This window comes from Trachinotus anak, unplaced genomic scaffold (assembly GCF_046630095.1).
Source record: "Trachinotus anak isolate AG129_WGS33_773 ecotype Australia unplaced genomic scaffold, CSIRO_AGI_Tana_v1 ptg000021l, whole genome shotgun sequence".
Lineage (NCBI taxonomy): Eukaryota > Metazoa > Chordata > Actinopteri > Carangiformes > Carangidae > Trachinotus > Trachinotus anak.
This window is the reverse complement of record NW_027273872.1, coordinates 15584492-15606527: the sequence shown is the minus strand read 5'-3', so window position 1 is coordinate 15606527 and position 22036 is coordinate 15584492. Positions and strand designations below refer to the sequence as shown.

The window sequence follows — 22036 nt, the reverse complement described above, 5'->3', positions numbered from 1 at the left end:
ACAGTGCTGGTGAAGATTTTGCTCCGTTAGAGTTGAAAAAAGAGTAGTTAGAAATAGTAGACTGAAGAAATATCATGTAATAGGGGTTGATGAATATAGCCATCAATGAAAACAACAACTGCAGAAATGTGTGTGTGAAAATGCAGCACAGGTGAAGAAAGCAGACAAACATATGTGAGTAACAGTAAATGCACTCTAATTTTGTTTTGCATCACCGATACAAGAGAAAACAAAATGTGAAAGTTGCAATTAAATTTATCATCCATCACGAGTACAGAAGCTGCCGGAGCCATGTGCACCACTTCTTTTTCGGTTTATTTTGAAAGGGTCCATTCTCAGTAATTGGGTGTGATTGCATGCGAGCCCTGGGCTGCTCTTGCAGGCGATGTGTTAATGAGCACAGCTTAATGTGAGGAGTTCCTGTTTTTATAAATATGAACGAATTGTGGAGGCATGGTAAACCTAATGGTCCACACACACACACACGCACACGCACACACACACACACACAAACACACACAAACACAAACACATACGTAGATCCACACTTATTCCTCAAGCAAGTGACCCTGATGTGGTTTGCCTCTGTCACTCAGGGTTTGTTTGTATGAGCAGGAGTTCTTGACTTAGGGAAACTGGAAGGTGGTTGAGACATGCAGTTGTTGCAAAGATTGAAAGTTGGTGGTGATGGAAGGAAGACTAGATGACCTCTGCTTATTTGAATGACTGTCCTGCATGATTAGACTGGTACGTATATTTAAAGATACCTGAGGAGCAGATACCATTATCCTCAGTTTACATTTTCTGCCTTTGATGAGCGCCTGCTCTTGAATATTAAGTAGGTGCGGTTGAAAATTCAGCCACTAACTCTGGCAGCACTAATACTTTAAGATGTGTCAGTAGGAGATAGACATATTAACTTTATTCTGGGACACATTTATTCAAGATTAAATGTGAAGAAGAAGTACTCAAATTCTTTACAACCCTGTTTCCAAAAAAGTTTGGACACTGTGTAAAATGTAAATAAAAACACAATACAATGGTGTGCAAATCATGTAAACCCATATTTAGTAGGAAATAGAACAAAGACAACGTATCAAATGTTAAAACTGAGAAATGTTATTGTTTTATAAAAAGATCTATGCTCACTTTGAATTTGATGCCAGCAACATGTTTCAAAAAAGTCACGACAGGGGCAACAAAAGACAGGAAAAGTTGTGTGATGCTAAAAAAAACCAAAAAAAAACCTGGTTGAATATATAACAACTAATTATGTCAATTGGCATGTTACTCAACGCAAAAAATTGCAAAGTTTTTGGGAATTTCAGCATCTATGGTTCATAATATCATTAAAAGGTTCAGAGAATGGCTGCATTAAAAACAGACACGATTCTATAGTGAAAATCACTGCATGGGCTTGGGAACACAACTGAAAACCATTGTCTGTGAACACAGTTCACTGCTTCATCCAGAAATGCAGGTTGAAACATCGCCGACTTCTCTGGGCCAGAGCTCATTTAAGATGGTCTGAGGTGAAATCGAAAACCACGTCCTCCGAGCTACAGAGGAAAATGACGATCCAGCTTGTTATCAGGGTACAGTTCAAAAGCCAGCACCCGTGATGGTGCGGAGGCGCACGCATTAATGCCCATGGCTTGGGTAGCTTGCACATCTGGGAGGGCTCCATTAATGCTGAATGATATATACACATTTTGGAGCAACATATGCTGCCATCCAGACAATGTCTTTTTCAGAGAAGGCCTTGCATGTTTCAGCAAGACAACACTAAACCATATTCTGAGTGGATTACAACAGCATGGCTCGGTAGCAGAAGAGTCACTAAACTGGCCCGCCAGCAGTCCAGACCTGTCACCCACTGAAAACATTTGGCATATCATAAAATCATGATCTTCGCATTCTGTTTTTATTTACATTTTACAGTGTCCAAACTTTTTTGGAAATGGGGTAGTACTTAAGTTATAATTGTAACACACAATGTAAAAAATATTGGTGAAACTACAAGTAAATGTTTTGCATTCAAACCTTTACTAGGTATTATCAGCAAAGTATACTTAAAATATTTCAAGCAGGAGTATTCATTGTTAAATATCATTGCATTATTACTAATAGATTTTTAATGTCTAGTTGGTCAAGGGGAAGCATTTCCAATTACTTAGTATAGTACTGTATATACTGTTAATTTGTGTAATCAATAAAAATGTATCATATTATATAGGCTACATATGTTCATAATAGTATATTATATGTTTATAAATTATATAGTATCAAATATGCAGTAATGAGAATACTTGTTACTTACAGCTTGTTAATTACAGCTCTATATATTTTGCCTCTGAAACATAGTGGAGTAGAAGTATAATATACAGTAGCATTAAATAAATTAATTGCAAGTACCTCTGAATTATCCCAGTAAGTACCATACTTGAATGTACAGTATGTACTTAGGTGCTTTCTCTCTTACACTTTTATACTTTTCAGAGTAATATACTTAATCCCCATTAACCACCAGGTTACTATGGTTACACAACAGAGTTCTGACTCAGTATCTCTTTGACAAAATCTTAAAAATAAAACACTAAGCCTCACAAAGATGGCATTTCATTGCAGAGCTGTTAGGTTAGATTACATTATACTGTAGGTTGCAGGTGGTCGTTTATTCAATAGCGACATGCGGTTAATGCCGGAATAAAAAATGTTTCATTACCAGCTTGAGAGCTCATCAGTCTATGGACCTGTTGGCCTCAGATGAGGAGTTTCAAAGATTTTTCACACCAAAGCATAGAATTTCATAAAGGTTTTATCAAGGCCTCCTATTTGACAAGATGTAGCCTACTGTTTACACTCAGATATTTATTGAGGTGTAAGATTAAGAGGTATTGAGGATGGAAGCAGATGGCCAAAACAGCTTAACTTATACAGTAGATAATTTTGTGTGCTTGTTTTTAGGCAGTGAAACTACTTGTTACTAAAACATGACAGGAGACCTGTTTCGGTGGCCCATAATGGTGCCTAGACCTCACCAGATGAATGGCTAGAATCATGCATGAAATACGGCCTGCAATTAATGAATGTGGTGCTATATGGGATCTTCTTCAGGGCCCTTACTGTACCTTTAACACCTGGAAATCTTCATACAGAGCAAATCTCCAAGTGGATGCGCCATGTCAACCACTCCATCACACATAGATAGATAGACAGATAGATAGATAGATAGAATGGTCTGTATGGCTAGAGAGGAGGCGGGCTCTGGTAGCAACTGAGTGCAACGCTTTCACATAAGAAATCCTGAGGAGCCAACCTGCTGCAGGACGGGGAGCAGTGGACCTAACTTCCACCAGGGAGCTGGAGTAATGGACACTTTTACTCCCCCCGAGCCACCGAGTGAATGAGTGGAGGACAGGAATTTGTGAGGGAAAAGAAGTTACTTGTCAGCAGCATGTGTTAACTTTCCCATCTACATTTGGAAAGTTAGACAGTCAAATGTAGCAAACATTAGCACTAGCTATGGACAAACTGTGGTTGTACGAATTTTTAAACTGACCATCAGCCTGACCCTCCAGACCGTTTAAGGTCATTCATGACGTAATAGTTACAGTTTTAGAATCCTGTTGCATCATAAAGACCGACTGTTCGAGAACTCGACTCTAGAACTTTACTTCTGCAGTGAAGAAGCGTAAGATACTCTCCTTGTTATTAGTTTCTCTAAGTGTGTGGCTTCTTTTTTTATTCACACCTCTTTCACGTCTTTTGCCTACTAGCTACCTGCCACCGGTCCTGGCTCTCCCTCTTCCAGCAGAGAAACGGTGGTCCCCGGTAACGTGGCTCAGAACAACAAGGACAGATCAGATCATGCAACAGATTCAGAGATGTGAGTTTCACCAACAAGATACTGTAGACTCACTTAAACAGTGCTGGGTGATATGGCCACAAATGAAATATTGTTTTATGTCTAATTCATTAATTATTAACAATTTTAGCCTGTATTATTGTCTCATCCAGAAATAACATAAAAAAAGATATGTAGGCCTATAGGTGTGTGTGTGTGTGTGTGTGTGTGTGTGTGTATACTTATATATATATGTATGTATGTATGTGTATGTATAATTGTATGTACAATTGTATAGCACCTTTAACCAGACAGACAAACAAAACATTTGATTAGTTAGTCAACACAGTGATAGAAGCACAGCAGCCTTACAAACTGTTGTAACTCCTATCTCTCTGAATAGATGTGCTGTCGTGTGGGATTTTGGTGCATGCTGAGTTATCACACAAGATGCAGCACCATAAATAAGGATTAATGAGATAAGAGTAGAGTTGCATTCAATAAATTAGGCTTCCTCAGTTTGTCCAAAGGGAACTTGCCTAAGCACATTATAAGTGTCTGGGCACATTAGTCTTCAGCTCTCTGTTAAGATGAGAAACACATCAGAGTGTCCAGTAGTCAGTGAACTGATGCTAGCAGTACTGTATAGTAATGGCTGGAGTCTGTAAACTCTCTGTTCATCGAAACTGACTCTTTATCCTCACTGATGAACCCAATCTCCCTCCACCATCATGTGTTTGTTCATATGCGTTTAACTGGCATATACATGCAAGGTGCAGATTCCAGGCCAAAAAATGTAGACTAAACTGAATTAGAAACAACCATGAACCTTAAGAGCGGATGCACCACATCTGAACATAGATTTGCAAGATTAGATAGATTTGTTTGTCCTTTTATTGTGTGCTGTGCTAATATAATGTTGCATGGTACAAATATGTAACTCTTTTAACGACTAACGGAGAGCTGTGTGGCTCAGCTGACCCAGGGTAAACCCAGGGTATTGACCCCATAAACTTTAGGCTCAAGTCAAATACAGCTTTCAGCGGGGGAGAGTCTTATTATGTGGTGGCCTGCTGTGCTGTTAGCAGCAGAGTGAGCTGGGTCAATCTTATCGCAGCTTGTGTGTGAGACTAAAAATAGGTAGCACACATCCCAACCCAGAGCAGCTGGTACAGCACTCAGCTGAGCTTTTTTGTGCAATGTAATTATAAATCTTCCTCTGTGAGAGAAGAGTGCCTTTGCTCATTTTAGGAAGGAGATACTCTAGAAATGTGTGTAGCAGTTATGATTACAGTGTACTCTCTTCTTCTTTGAATCTGAGAAACCAGTCCAAATGGACCACAGTCTTCTCTCCTCTCCTGCTTTTCAGAGTCTTTTGTCAGCATCTCTGTGTGGAAACGGCGACAGAAAGCATGTTGTTGCTGAACAAGTAGAACTGATTTGATCCTCAAGAGGGGGAAAAGCTCTTTTGTTGTTGTTTCCTCCTCTGCTTGTTGTTCTCCTCTACAGCCGATGCTGATGGAAAGGACTCACAGTTTTTTTAAGTCATAATGCAACATTTATGAACAGACAGAAGATTTTGCAGTTGTTTGTGTATTATATCTACGAACAGTATATTTGGAATTGTGGTTTCCTGCCACTTGAATAAGTGTCTGTCTTGGCTTTTTCTCACAGCCTCCTTGTCCCTTTGGGCTATACAAGCAATCAGTCAGAACACACACACACCCTCTCCTTTTCACTGGTATCTTCAGTTGTTACTGGCCAAAAAGACTCCTTGGCTCATTATCATTCTTTATTTCTTTCCTGATTCCCACTCCTTTCCCTGTTTTCCTCTTCTCATCTCATCTCATCTCTTCTTCGTCCTCTAAATCTCATGTCACTTCCCTCGCTAGTTTCATGCATCACTAATCACTGATGAAATTCTGCCATATTTTATTGCCCTGTTTCTCTCATGCTCATGTTCTCTTCTTCACACTTCACTTTCTCTCTTTTCTACCAATGACTGAGTCTCTCTATTCGCTTTCTCTTTAACCTTAGCCTGTGCTGCCTTTTTGGTCCATTTTCTGTCTTTGCCAATCTCAGGTGCTTTGAAGGAGAGAGAGAGGAAGAGAGAAGGGAAAGTAGTGTTTCTGGGTAGTCTCAAATATGACTGTGAGCTGTAATACCGGTAGACTGGTGGAAGTGCCTCATATCTCTCAGACAGACAGTAGGTTAACATCTCTGAGGTCCCTGGCGTGAAAAATTTTAGTCATGCATGAGTAATTAGAAAAATAACCTTGCCTCAGACCCTTAATTTTTATCTCTCTCTCTGTGTGTGTGTGTGTGTGTGTGTGTGTGTGTGTGTGTGTGTGTGTGTGTGTGTGTGTGTGTGTGTGTTTGTGTATGTACCTACCTGGCATGGTTAAGTGGTGCGAGGATTTCCCAGTGTAGTACTATATGTGTGGGAGTATTTAAAATGTATACTCAACCCTGCCCCTGCAGAATGGATCTACAGTACTGCAGAATTACTATTTAGCACACTTTTTTTCACACTCCTCTAAAGTGCTAATGGCTTTCAAATTCAGGCAGGCTTTCAGAATAAAAAGGGCCACTTCAGCTCACTACTATCTAGAGATTCCTACTTTAATCAGTTTCTTTAACTAGTCATTGGCTAACAAACTGAAACTTTTAAACTTACATTTCAAATAGTAAATTGTTCATGTTCATGATCATGTTCTTATACATTTAATAATTAAGGTATTTAAAACAGTATTGTTTAGGAACTGGTATCAAAGCCAGAGAACTGTCAGTATTAGTACCAGTGTAAAAAAAAAACAAACACACCTTACCCTGCCATTATGTACTGTGTGTTATTGTCAAGGTGTAAATTATAGTCTTACCATCGTGTGTCCCTAGCTCTGATCTGCAGACACTGTATTTCAGCACCATGGACAGATCCACATCTCCAGTCTGGATACAGAGTCATTTGACAGTTGGTTTTTATTTCTCACTTATACCTGAATCAACCAAGAAACCAATAGCGAGACCAATGAAGATGTCACTCCTTCCATTTTTCATAATAACCTGTTAGAATACCCTCAACAAAAGTACATCCACTGCCAGTGAGTTTGTTGATTTGGTATTAATATTGTATTTTTTCACTGCTAGGTCCATCCTTTTTAATCAAAGGTAATGCCCCCTCCCTCCACCTCCCCACCATCCCCACCACACACACACACTTAGATGCCACTCTGTGATGTGGTAACAGCTGGCTGGATGTCATGTCTCAGGCTGACCTTCCAGCCCTCTGTGTTTGTGTGTGTGTGTGTGTGTGTGTGTGTGTGAGAGAGAGAGAGAGAGAGAGAGAGAGATAGAGAGAGAGAGAGAGTTGCTGATAACTGATCTGGACCTTAAACAGATGGTGTTTGATCCCCTGATCATATAAACTGTTTGGTGTCGCTCATATAGAAATGTATTAAGGAGAAGCCACCATTTAAAGATTATTAAATGTCCACATCTGTGGTCTTGCTCTAAGCTATTAAGTTCATCATCCATCCAGGTGCTTAAATAGATAGGGTCACAATTTTTGAGGTGTGTCAAATGGTCAGGTGCCTGTATGAAATGCTGAAAGATGTTTTGTTTGCTGTAATAATTCCTTCTGTTCATGTTGGCCATTAAGAAATCCCTTCCTAATGCTTTTTCACAAAATTCACAGTCCCCCAGTACAAAAATATTTTCAAGATGTTAATATCAGCATTTCACACTGAAATTTTGTCAAATCAAGGGGATATCTTCCATGGTTAGTCTTGTTAGTATGACATTCGTTCTTTGTTTTTGCCCGGATAGTCTTTCCCTGATGAGTTGGTTTGGAGAGGAAGTAACTCAGAGAAGTTTTTGTACTAAAAAGACAGAAACCTTGGAAAATGTTCACATGATCTCACTTACTCAGACCTCTGCTGTGCCTGAAGACTGATACTAGTGTCAGATAGACTTTAGACTGTATTTTTGCACATAACCAGGACTGTAGAATCTGTCTCCCATTAGTTAGAATGAAATGGCTTTGGGAGTGGATGTCCTCAGGGCCAGTATGAACGGGAGGAATGACTGCAGCAAGCAAATCTTGCTGCCACCTGACTATTCTTTCTAGACATGGCCCGTAAAAGTGTGAAGTGTAATCATGAGGTCTTTTGTCATGTATTAGACGTGACACCATCAAGAGAAGTGGCTTCAGGACCTTTCCTGAATAGGCATTCAGCTGCATTACAACCATAAGTGTGTTTTCATTAGAAATTTTTCACTTTGTACTATGTTTTATGTCTGTGGAAATATTGAAAGTTTCCCCTTGTGTGTACATAATAGTAGAACATGTTTTGAGTGCATGATGTGTGAATACCAGGGCCAACTGTGCAGCTACTCTGCAGTCTCATTTATTCTTCACATCTGTGATGGTGGACTTTTTTAAACAGCAAAAAATGCAAAGAGTTGTATTCATGGTGTGTGTGTGTGTGTGGGGGTGTGTGTGTGTGTGTGTGTGTGAGAGAGAGAGAGAGAGAGAGAGGAAGACTTGAAGATAGAAGATAATTGATGAGACTGGAAAACATTTCCCTAGCCAAACAATGGTACAGACTGCAGATACCTGACACTGCAGTTTTGTGTGTCTAGGTGTGTGTGTGTGTCTGTGTGTGTGTGTGTGTGTGTGTGTAGCAGCTCCGAGGAGATAAAATGATTTAAAGAAACAGTATCAGTTTACTTTGTGTATTTATTTTTGAAAGGAGTGTTTGTCATTTCTTTTTTCATGAGTCCTCCATGAAAGCATCTCTGCTTTTTCCTCACCAGCAAATATGTGGTGGTGAGCTAGATTGGATCTCTTCTCTTTAAAGAGAGAACCTGTGCCATGTCGTGCAGTGCTGTTTTTGACATCCCATTGATTGTGAATCAGCTGTTAAAGTGAGTTTAGTTGCTCCTAATCAATAGAATCTCTTTGAGTCTGTTTGGTTTTTTTTATTTTTCTTCAAGAGACACAATTGGACTTTAAAATACCTAATCGCATGCTGTAAATATGCTCTCAGTTTATGTCCATCTGTCTCTATAAATGTGTTTTTCATATTTCCTGACATGTAAAGGTTTGTGCATTATTTATCAGAGTTGTAATTCTGTCAGCTCACCTGCAGTGTGTTGGGGAAGATGTTTCACTTCCTGTAGCACAGGATATCCATCACCTTGTCACACTAATTCAAAGGTCACCTAGTTGACCAGGTGGGCGGGGTCGTCACTCGGCCTTCCACTGGACAGCTGGCCAGTGGTTTGATTGATGGGCGACAGTGGCTCAGTGTTGCTTCTACCCGACAGATTGATGTATGGTTTATTTTTTCACAAGGACGCACACAAGATGGATTTGTTTGCAAAATGGGCAGGACTGTGTCGATACTGGACTCGTGTGAAATGGAGAATATGCAAATGTTGTTTCACCTGCTATTCTCTTCTGTTGCAGAAATTAATTCTGTAAACTGTCCATCCCTGTAGTGATAACACATACGAACACATAGCTTTGTTACTACTCCACAGTGGAAGGAATAAGCTGTGGCTCTTCCAGTGTCAGAGGGCTATACAGTTGTGATTCTACATCTGTATCATCTTTTACTGGGCCAGCCCATCACCAGAATATTATACTTAGCAAAATATCTGTCTTATGAAGTAGCTCTTTAAAGTTATTGTTCTCATAAAAACCATAAGGAAACTGTTTTTCACATTAGCACAATGAATGCTTTCCAATATCCAATTGCCAATGAAGTAGGCAAATGTTTTCCCAGTATGAACTACAATTTCAGGTATTGTGCCTAGTGTAATAGAAGAGTGGAAACTAAATCACAGTTTATGAAGGCATATGTTATTGATTCTTGCTAGAACTGCAGGTGTAACTACATCACAACCTGTGTAACTAAATGATCTCACCTCAAAAGTCCATTTTGTAGCTCTTTTCACTGCATTTCATGATTTTCATCATTATTCAAAACTGGTCACAGCATTGACTCGGGAGGGGCCAAAGTAACAAGAGGATGACCGAGAATGACATCCATATCTAGTACCAAAGAACGTCCTTAAACAGAGACAGGGGTTACAGCCACCAAGGTCCTGACTTAGATCACCTGTTGACACCAGACTGTTGTGGACTGTTGAGTGCTGTGATCCAGAAAGAACTTCCATGCTCAAAACATTGCATCCTGTTGAAAGAATATCTAGATATCTAGAGAGAGACACATATAAATGTGAGGGCAAAACCAAATAGTTACTTTTTACTATCTCTGTTAGAAACGTGAGTGTAGACAATGACAGCTCCATTATTTCTATCATCCATTAAGAGCCAGCGAAGTCATTAGTGCTAGAAATGCATCCTACGGCACCGACAAACACATCGCTGATCTCAAGCCTCAAACAGAATGACAATCATCAGCCATGTGTGTTTGTGATGGATGGTAATGAAACTGCGAGAAGGATGTCTGTGGTCCATCCTGTGTGAGTTCTCGCTGCATCGTTAACGCAGTGGATTCAATTAATCACACTGTAGAGGGAAGAAGCCTATTTCTGGTTTCCCCTCAGTATCTCACCTCTACAGAGAAACTTACATTTCATTGTGTCTTCTCCTTTCTTTTCACAACTGTCACCAGCTCCAATTTGTAAATATTTTCTCAACTACTCTTCTATTCCCTGCCACCTAGCTTTCTATGTACTGAACTCCAACTCAGTCATGTTGCATTCAGCTGACCAGTGGTGGAGATATGATCAGTTAGTCAGTCAGTCAGGGACATTTGCGATTGGCTCCGCTGTTGTGGTCCAGCCACAAAAATACAGTTGACAGCAGTGAGGTAGTGTGCTCACAAAGATGAATGCCCATGTCAAGTAGGAATGAACTGTCACCTTCCACCACACAGATTCCACCTGTTTGACAAAGCAGAGTTACGACAAGATTCTTAGTTACATTAGGACAACACTTCAGTTTAAAGAACGATGTGGTTGACAACATTGTGATCTCTAAATGTCATCTGATGAGATCAAGAAATTAGCATCAATTGATGTGATGTATGTAAAGCACATACACACGCTTTGTTTACGGTCTTATTTTACTTGTGGATATGTCATTAGAAATTTCATGTCGTATAATTTATCATGCATGTACACAGAAACACGCACAACTATTTGTTTTGTCCTATTCTCAACACACCGTAAAACACAGTCAGACTCTCACACACACACACACATGCATACAGGTACAGCAGGGGCAAATATACACAGGTGGAGTTTTGAATTGCTGTGTGAATGTATTTTTGAACTCAAGTCTGCAGCTTAGCCAGGTCTTCAAGTTCTCAGTCAGAATATACACTCACACATACAAATGAGTCCTGACTTGGCTTTTCCTAATATATGGCACAGACACCTCTTGCCCGCCCCCTCATCTCCCTCCTTATCAACAACAAAGCAGCACTTAACTGGCTTAAATCGTACGGCTCTCAATTCTAAGGAGAGGGAGGCACCACAGACTGAAGTCAGAAAAGGAGGGAGGCAGAGACACTCAGGTCTGTTGGTGTTGGCTCAACAGTCATTTATAATTGTGTGTGGTCTGGCAGACAGTGCACTATACTGTTAAGCAGGGTACAGCCTATTAGCTGTTTGGCCTGCAGCCTGAATGTCACCGGTGTTTTTTTTTCTCTTTGGTCAGCACAGTCATTGTTCCAGAGCCAGTGGGATGTGGGATAGTTTCCATCATGTAATTTATGTATGGGCTTGGGCTATAAAAACAATTTGAGCTTGTAAAGTAATGTTCACAAATAATTTCATAGTTTGTAGTTGTAAATCGAGCTTTGTGAACCTGTCAAAATAAATTAATAAAATACAATTTGACCCTGTTTTTGCACCAGAATCTGATTGGACAGTCTAATCACAAAGAGTCCAGTCAGAGGGCAGTTGGTTTCATTATTTTCATCTCCCTCACAGACCTTACAAGGTGTAGGCCTAGTAGATTTTTAAGATGTATGATGCCTTTACCGACAGAAAGGTTCCAACTATGGGCCCAACTACGGGGTCCAACTATGGGCTGCTGTGGCAAACTCCCCAGCGGCTTTGTGCAGTTGATTGGGTTCCAAACCAATCCTCTGCAAGAAATAGCACTGTGATGTTGCTGGAAAACTATCGCAGCCAACTTCAATGGGGAATATAGCTGTGTTACCTGGCTTGTTTCAGTTGGTGGGAGATGGTCAGCCTGTCTTCCTAGGGCACTGTGAGTTCCCCTACGATGGTTTTTGCACTTCTGAATAAAAGAACCATGTCTGACCTGAGTGAGGTTGCCGCCACCTCCTCCAGGAAGACAAGTCTCTCTTGGCCACAGCATGCAGGAGGAAGGTCAGCTTACCCTGGTCAATACCCCAGAGCTCCTTCCAGGACAGTGCTTGTTCAAAAGCCTGATCCTAGTACATCCACTGACTGTGACTGGCGAGCCCTGCTTAGTGTTCCTCTTCTGCTGCCTCTCGGACCCTCTGCACCACGACTCCTCTCTTGCCTTTGGAACTGGCCTTGCTCCATCACTTGGTGTTGTATTTTCCTAGTCCTAGCTGTCCTTGGCAGATTACCCCAACAATGTCCAGGTGTTTCCCATAGGCCTCTGCCTCTCTCACTGCTTGCTAGGGCTTCACTTCCTGCTGCAATTGATAGTCTGTTTACAAGAGAACTTCTTCTTTCAGTGTCTTTGTATAACCTCACCACTGATATGATTTTTTCACAGATCTTATCCACCAAGTCCTTTTTTATTATGAATACAAATCTTTTCTACTCATGCAAACTTGAATTTCTCATGCATTTTTATTTGAAAGGTTTACAAAGGTTGATTTACAACTAAAAGCTTTGGAATTATTTGTGAACATCATCTTTACAATTTTAAATTCTTTTTTGTAGCCTAATTTGAGCACACATTCCTGTTGCATTTATTTTGGAGGAAGCTGCTTTTCATGAAAAATGTATGTGTCTGTTAATGTTAGATAGAGTGATGCCTCACTTACGTGTATAGTAGCCTGATAACATTCTTAATGGTGACAGTGAGACTCTAACTACCATCTATAAAACAACAACTTGTCATTTTACTATTAAGTTTTACTATGTATGGATTAAACAAACCAGACATAATGTATAAATGAATGCACTTAAGACCTTTGAACAGAGACAGACTAGATGTTCCCCATTTTCAGTGTTTATGCTTCATAAGCTAATGATTTCCTTGCTCTATCTTCATATTTAGCCAACAGGAGGTTTATATTAATACAGTACATAGAGCAATTCATCTAATTAACTTTAATTGTTATAGAGAGAAATGGAAAAATGCTTTCCACACTTGAGTGTATAGTGTTTCTGCATTTTCTCCTTAGCATCATAGCTGCTTTTTAGACTGTGGCAATTTCTTTCCAAAAAGGAAACTGAAAATGGCAATTCAGTGCTTTTCTTTAACTTTTCCCCCTGCTCTTACTTTCAAATTAGTGAGTGTCAGAGTTACTATGAACTAACACTATAGAATGCACATTGTTAGAGCATGATTAGAAGAAATATACAGTTGTTTTTTTTTCTAAAACAACTTGCGTCGTACTAAATATTTAAAATGAAAAATACTTTTTTTTGATAAAATTTGAGCCCCGTCAATGAGCAACGTGAAACTTCTAATGGAATCAACATATTTACTGTAGTTTCAGATGGACACATATGTTGGAAAATATCTCAACAGTGCTTGAAGCCTGTTTTGTTTGTCCTGTTTACTGAAGAAATGCAGAAAAGAAGGATCTATTTTAATCTCACCCAAATATGTTTCCCTAGTTTGTGAACTAGTGTGTGAACTATTCTACAGGCAAATAAATCTCTTTTTGGATAAAATGTTACCTTTGTACCCAGATAATGTCTGACCTTTCCAGGCTACACACACATACACATCACAAGTTTTCTTCTAGCTAAAACTGTTACAAGAGAGGAGCAGAGTTTCTTCTGTATTTAAATGGTTTCAAATTAAGATTATAGGATGTCAGAATTACCAGAGAACAGTCAGCACCACATATTTAAATTTAATTATGTTACTTGTTAGTCAAGTTTTTTCCGTTAGCACTGGTTTCCTTGTCCTCTCTTGCCTCTTATCTCGAGCAAACAATGACCTACTGGTATTTGTAACAGCTGAGTGTCCTGTTGTGTTCCTGCAGTCTTTAGGGTGGCTCTTAGGAATGGGCAATTAACTGAAAAAGCATCACAACCGACATTTAGAAACTCTCCCTAACTTAATCTTGCCCATGTCAGTTAATTCAGTTAATACTTTATTTTCAGTTATCTGCCTCCACCCCGTCCAACCAACATTAGTCTGCATTCACTCAAAGCAAAGCTGGTGATATGGATGACACAAGCTCTAACACTGAGCCTCAACAAGAGCAACTATACATTAAAAAAAGGCCATGTCTGTTGTTTTGGCACATTCTGGCTTTAGTGAGGGCGACATAAAGTCAAATGTAAACACTGCAGAAAAACTCTTTCAGCAACCAAATGTACCACCAATTTTTTTAATCACTTGGAGCACAATCACATTGCTGAATATGAAGAGTACAAGATTGATAAGAGCAAAAGTAATCATTTATTAATTGGTATCAAGGTAAAAGTTGTGATATTGCTATGGTCAACACCGGTGGTGGATGGGAGACTGCGAGAAAAGCTGAAAATATCACTTTTCTACAAGTTTATACTTGTTTAACAGGTGTTATGAGAAATTACTCTTATTGGCTCACAAAGTAATATGTTTCACTTCACCCACTTCTCTTCTCCTCCAAGGCCTCTCTGCCCTGCTGTCTCTGTGTGTAGAGTAGTGTGTGCCAAAAATGAACCGATTAATCTTTGCTACTGGTATTTTTGAGAGTTCGATAAAAATAGCGTTTACACTGGTGCGTACTGCCTCCAGGAAATAGTTGTATGCTTGCACTCTTAGTCAGTTACTAACAAAAGCTGTCACCTTCTCCCTCCTACTTGCCTTTTATATGTTCCCAAAGTAACTGTCAGCCATATAAATGAAAGTATTTCAACCTTAAAAAGTGTTACAAACTCACTGACAAAGTTTAGCTTTAAACACTGCAGGTGGTGACTGACTGACACGTTTTCCCCTCAGGGCCTACAGAAGCTGTGTGCACTTGCTGCTGAACCGTTCAGTACTACACAAACCCGTACAAACCCATATACTTGTCTCAACTCAGCTGCTGCTGATACCGGCTCTCTTGCAGAGTTACTGCCCTCAACACTTCCCGTACATGCCAAACTGTAGTCTGTGTGGCAAAGAATGCCGAAGGGACTGCTTGGGAGCTTTGGAATTCATGGCTGTCTGCTATTATACAACTCATATATAAGTTGGTAGAGTTTTGTTTATTTATGGTAAAAAATAGTCATGTAGCATCAACACAATTATTAGTTAGGTAAACAAAAACTTACACTTACTGATTTCCCAAGTCATCAGCTTTATATAGCTGACAGCTGATATGAAGGATAATGAAGCATATTGCTACCAGCATATCATGTTAGTGTGCCTTGCACTGTTGTGACCTGAAAAGTGGCAACACCACATACTGGAAAACTCTAAACATCTTGCTGCCTTATGCAGAAAAAAATCAAAACTCTAAATGGTCCTTGAACTTTATTTAACTTTTTGGCCATATATCTACAACAAAATCTGGAGGAAGGAAGGATGACAGTTGAGCTACATACCTCAGAGGATTAAATTCTACCTCAGTCAACACTAACACAATACAGATCTTGGCTTAATGGGAAATGGTACACAGTGCCCTTCACTTGGGCATCTATCTACTTATATACATGTATATGGATGTGAACTTTTCACGCTATTACTATGCAGCACACACACACATAAAAGTCACTTGAAAAAGCAATGTGTCAAAGAGGAAAGGACTGTATGAAGTCATCTTTTCTTCCAATTTATAAGGTAAACAGCAGCCCAGCTCCTCACATGGTTTTCTATTCACATTCTTAAGACTTTCTCTTCTCTCCTCACAGCACTTCCTCTCCCTCCATCTGTTATTCCCTCTGCAGTGGGTAATGAGAATGGCAGTAAAATATGTAAATCATGAGATTAAAAACTACATAGAAATATTTTAAGAGCCTATAATGCTCTGTCTGCAGCATACAGACAATGTGCTGGGTGGGCAGAGATGCTCTGCAGCAGGAATGGATATACAGTATTGACTGTAGCAGACATAAAGGTAGTGATCATCTGGAGTCAGGATAGTCTCTCTAACCTCCACATCATAACAGTCTTACTGATATTAATGACACCAAAACAATCAGAGGTTTCATTGCAGTTACACAAAACTGAAGAATTTTCATAGATACATGCAGGGAAAATCAATGTTCTCCTCAATCGAATCTACCCTCTGCTGGCTCAACAGGCACCAACGTGAAAGTAAACTGGCATGATTCATGAATTTTATCATTTATTCACTCTGTTACTACTATTTGCCTATGATCACTTTGATTAAATGCCTGTTGGAATTGATGTAGCTGAAGAAGGTGAAGACATCATGTGAATCATGACCAGATGTTTTGTGTTTTTATATCAAGAAAGCCTCTTTCCTGGAATCCCTGTGCAGTTTATGGCATCTTGCCAATTGGTGGTATAGGTGTTGAAATCTGATTCCTGATGGGCAGAGAGCCAATCACATTTCCGTTGTTTTGTAATTGGAACACTATAGAAAATATTTTATTTCTCCTGCGAGAGACTTCTCGCTCTGACTTTAGATGATAAGGTTTGTCTCCTGTATTGTATACAGTACATTCTATTCTTCAGCACGCCACCGTTTTGTGTGTTTATTTTATATGTTCTGAGAATTTTGCAGTCAATTTCCACTACTACAGCACCTCTGGTATTTTACTGTACAATAATAGATATAAGCTCTATAAATTCAAACTGTGGTCCTGTGAATTGAGTGGATTATGGTTGACTGAATGACTTTCTGCAGGTGAACTGGATAGATGCAATTCTGGCTCTACACTGTGACTGGATGAACTTATCAACAAAACCAAATCAAAGGTTTCCAATAATTTTCACACAAAGACAGCAGTCACCATCAGGTCCTTCTTAAATTACTATGCACTACCTATTTATTTTTGTTTTATCCCTGAACCGCAGTTATTTATATCCCTATGGCAACACACACACACACACACACACACACACACACACACACGCGCACACACACACACACAAATTATACATGACTGTTGAGCCAAATGGGTTCCGTTTGGATTTTGTTTTCTTTTTAACCATATCCTGGATTCAGCATTGGTTCCATTTAATTTAGGTTCAACCAATAGACAGAGACAGAAAAAAAACAACATACTTCAGGTGTGATAGTTATCTTTCTTTGTCCATCACAATGTCAACAAATAGAGCTTAGTGCTTTCAGCAAAATGCCACCCTCTTCTTTGTTTACTTGCACCTCTCTTCTTTGACATCTTCCCTCGGGCCCACTCACATTATGTAAGACCCATCCTCTTGAAACTTGGCAACTAATCAAAAAAGACAAATGACAATTTGTGACTGTGACAGCATATCTGCAGTTTTGAGTTCTCCAGAAAAGTAGGGCAGTTTTATCACATTCACTCCTCTGCATCAGTACATCCCGGCTTTTTACTGCTTCTTCTGATAGAAGTAGTCATAAGACACCTGTTGTAGTCAGTCACAGGGTGCTATGCTGAAAACAAACTTGCGTGGAGGAAGCCTAATAAGACAGGATGTGACTGTCATTAAGAGGTTCTGTTTTCCTGTGGAATATCCGCTCTCATATGCTGAATGGCAAGAGGCTTTCTTTATCACATCAGAAACATAATTTTGCTGAGTATCAGTTGCTCACAGTAACAGCCACTCATTCCTAACTTCTTAACTCAGAATTCTTAACTCTCTATTGGGAAACCAGGTCTCCCATGGTTCAGATCTCCCAATGGGAAAACTACATCCCAGGAGGGCTCATTAAAATCTCAGTGGAGTTTGTGTTAGAGAAACAGTGACAGTGAGACCAGAAGAGCTGTGAGGCAGAGATAAAAGTCAGAGGTTAGAATAATGGATGGACTGGTGAGAAGGAAGGCAGGTCATTAAGAGGGTCCACCAGTGTCTGTCCTGATGTCCTCCTCTTAATTGATATAAAAAACTGACAGGTTGTAAACGTCATCTATCTGGTATTTGGCTGTGACGGAATATCACTGAAACAAGTTGTCAGATGTCAACATAGACGCAGCATGCATCCTAGACTTTTAGAAATGGTGGCCGTAAAGATAAGGTGTTTTTAATATCACATATTGTAGATGTCTCAGACTCAAGACTGTGGTGGCTAAATGGCTAAACCTACTATTTTAAGGGCCAAGGAATACATAAACACTAATTAGTAGAGGGGAATAGTTGGAGAGAAAATGTAGATCCTGGTATAGTGTTAAGCTTCCTCAAAAGTTGAGTGAGAGAAGGTTTCTTAGTATTTATTTATATAAAATTGTCTTCACAAAATCAACAGGTACATTTATTTATATCATGCCAGACACAGACATCTAGACTAGATGTCATTTTGGTGTTGCACAGGTTGCAGTTGCAAGAAAAGTTTGTCTTAATTTTAATCCTTTATATTCTACAAACATAGATGACTGCAAAGCCTTTATAATTTCTCTCTGAGGTCCTCTCAAAGTTCTGGGACTTTTAATTGAAAAAGAAGGTGTGTGAAATTAATTCAGCATTTGTTGTCAGTTCTATACTAGCAGTGAGTTATTGATCATTAAATGTACTGTAGGCTACATCAATATATAAAATTAGTTATTTAAGTGTTCCTAAAGGGAAGAAAATATCGGCTGGTTGGGATTTGGGCTGAGCTCAGCATTTACTACAAATACAATTTCTTTGACCTCCAGAAAAGCCAAGCAAGCAAAACATATTTTTTTCTAAAAGTTGAAAAGAGTTTTTTTTTTTTTTTTTTACTTCTCAGTTTTCAGTAACAACCAAATCTAATTTAGTTTGACACTAGACCATGACATGGACTAAATCTTATTAATTAGGTTATTTATTTGTTTGTTTATTTAACAGGGACCATGCAGAAAAACATTGTTACATAAAGATAAGTAGCGCAACAGATGTAACTGATATTGGATGTCTAGCTGAGGCTCATTTGCAGCCTTACATCAAAGGTAAGTTGGACGCCGCCTGATGACCTGATTTTCTCCTGGCTGAAAGCTTCAGTCATAGGAAAGTGACTGAAGGTGTTAGCATATCTAATAGTTTGATCAATTGACAGATTTCCTTAAGGGTGAGGCCATTTATAGCCTATGCTTAAACATTGTTTTTAGGAACCAGAACTTTTCAAACTTAGAAAATTAGTTTGTGATAAATTTGATAATGTCACTGTTTGCTTTTCTTGGTCCATTTGAAAAACCCTGACAGGCAGGCATATCAGCACTAAGGTACACAAACTCTCTCTCTCCCTTTCTGTCTCTCATATACACAAATCGCACTTAGGTGAAACAGGTGGACTATTAGCAGCTTATTATTTTCACTTTAAAGATCTATATCCTTCTCAGCAGCGATGGCATACCAGCATCTGTCAGCTAGAGGAGACACAGTGAAAATGAAACAGAAATGTTCAGAGCAAGTTGTTGAGTTCTTTTAGGAGCAGACATATATGGATAGAAATAAACAAAAGGTACATATTTGTTTTCCACACCACGGAGACGTTATGGAGGCATCAGGGCCGTACAAGCAATGTGTGAGAACAGGAACAAATAGCTGAGACTGTTAGCAGTGGTACCGAAAACACCTCAGCAGCAGCAAACACAATTTATGCTCTTATAGCTGAAACCTCACTGGTAGAGCTCACCTCACCCATAAACTGTGTAATTCACACGTTTAATTCACGTTTAAGTTTTAAGTATTTACGTGCCTATGTGGGGCTAGGAAACATATCTGTACTCTACAACATAACAATTTGTGTGTATGATTCTAAACATACTTGTATTCTTACTGATTTCATGTGCCATATTGTTTTAAAGTGCCCATAATATACTTTTTGCATTTTTCCCATAACTTCAGATTGCTATATGGCTTTTTTGTGCATGTAAAAAGTCACCTTAGTTACAAAGCCCAAAGCCCACGGCAAAGGGAGTTATTCTTTCCCACAGAAAGGACAGCTGCTGAAGTGTTTTAAATGCCTTGTTTGTATTCAAGGCTTTCCTTTTCTCTTCTTTCTCTTTCATCTTTAATATGAATATTTGGGCATCATTATTCACCACATAGACACAAGTATGTGCTGTGATAAACTTTATGATACATGACACTGATACTGATATTAATAATGTGTACTCCTGCTGCCAAATTGACATGTGATTATTCCTTCTAAAGAAAACCAAAACATACAAACAGTAGGTTTGAATCATTTGAATATCAATGTATGTGCATTATGTCCATAAGAGGGCAAAGCAATACAATGACAGACATAACCTATACCTGTATAGATGCTCATTCGGGTAGATATTTTCGAGACGCGTCCTCAGGTTCCTTCCACAATTTCAAAATCTGAAGTATTTACAAACAGTGCTGAGTTGGGTTGTGAACTCTCTGCCATCATTACCACAAGGTTAGAATATTCGTTGACATCCCTAATGTGTGTGTACAACCAGCCACCCCCACACACAAACACACACACATATAAACACACTTATAAACTCATGCAGTCCTAAAAAAAAGAAACAAAATTCAAAACAGTAACATAATAATGTTGCTGTGGAATTAGATTTGTAGATCATATCAAGTGCTGTTTTTTCCACCACAGTGGTATATCTCCTGCTCTGAAAAGTCTGTCTAACTACAGTGTTTATATTTGAACACAACAGTATGATTAACATCACTTGTCAGAAACCGAATTTGTACTGCGTAGTTGCACAGTAAGTAACCTACTTAGTGGGAGTTATAGTTCACTGTAATGACTCCCTAGTGGCCTCCTTCAGCTGAGGAGTGTGTGTGTGTACGTGTGTGTGTTATCATAATTATCTAGCTCTAAGGCGATGTGAGCCACCGATCATTAAACTTTCAACACGGCAACGCCCAGATTTTCTCTCTTTCTTTCCTTCCTCATTCGCTTTGCCAAAAACACTGACAAAGACACAAACACACAACATAAACATATAAAGCAAGCTTCTAATGACTTTATTGGACATGCTGATTCACATTTTGACATGCATATAGTTTCGTACAATAGATCTCTGACAAGTGGGTCAGTATATCAACCCAAGCTTTTCTATGAAGATGATTTTGTATCATGACTATCCTTAAGGGATATAATGTGGTATGGCCTAGAGTTTAATGCATCTGTTAGAAATACACAATACATCTTGTATATGAGCAAAATATTCTAAAATAAAAGCTTTAACTATTAAAGTCTACATCCTAAGTTTCTGTATGTGATCGTAGTGCAGAGTTTCTGAGGTTAATGAAATGTCCTCTTGGGGAGATCATATTTTAATCCAGAGTCTCTGCAGCTGTGCGAGCCAGACACTGTGAAATCTAGTCATCTATCCAACCAAATCCATGCTGTCACATCTCCAAATCTAATCTGCCGATTAACTGTGCCATGAAAGCAGCAAATGAGCTACTTCCAAATGGCTTAAATCAGTCTATCACCTAATAGATACAGAGCACTAAAATATTCCCCACAGTGTCCCAGGACACCCTGTCCAGCTGATGCAGCAGCTGTTACCAGAATGTAACGGATGCATGTTACCTGCAGATACACAGGAAGGATGTCAGCTGGGCCATCTGGGTTATACAAATCAGAGGCAAAACCTAGTGACTGAAGCCCCGTTTGCAAACACTGAGCATACTGACTGTCAACTAATCAAGTCAACTTAGTGCAAGCTTTCATTTTGTGATGATTTTAACTGTTTTTAGAAAGTTAGCAAACTGCTTTAAATATCATTCTCATTATTCAGTAAGGAGTGAAGAGCACTCTACAGGCTAATTCATTTTATTCAAGCCTGTATGACTCAGTGATTGTATCCTGTTTGGCATCTTTCACATTTATCCCTGCATGGCCTCACTAGACAGATGGCACAGAATAGGAATGAGTCATTTAATGTGTTAATGAATTCACGTATTAATCATTAATGTAATTT

The 22036-nt window shown here is 39.2% G+C and overlaps 1 long non-coding RNA gene across 1 annotated transcript in view; it reads left to right on the top strand.

Moving 5' to 3' along the window:
- Positions 1-3727: 3727 nt before the first annotated feature.
- Positions 3728-22036, top strand: part of LOC139606019 (uncharacterized) — a 50020-nt gene continuing 31711 nt past the window's right edge. The window contains exon 1 of the long non-coding RNA XR_011684527.1: positions 3728-3889. This is a non-coding gene — a long non-coding RNA (uncharacterized lncRNA). The remainder of the gene's footprint in view (positions 3890-22036) is intronic.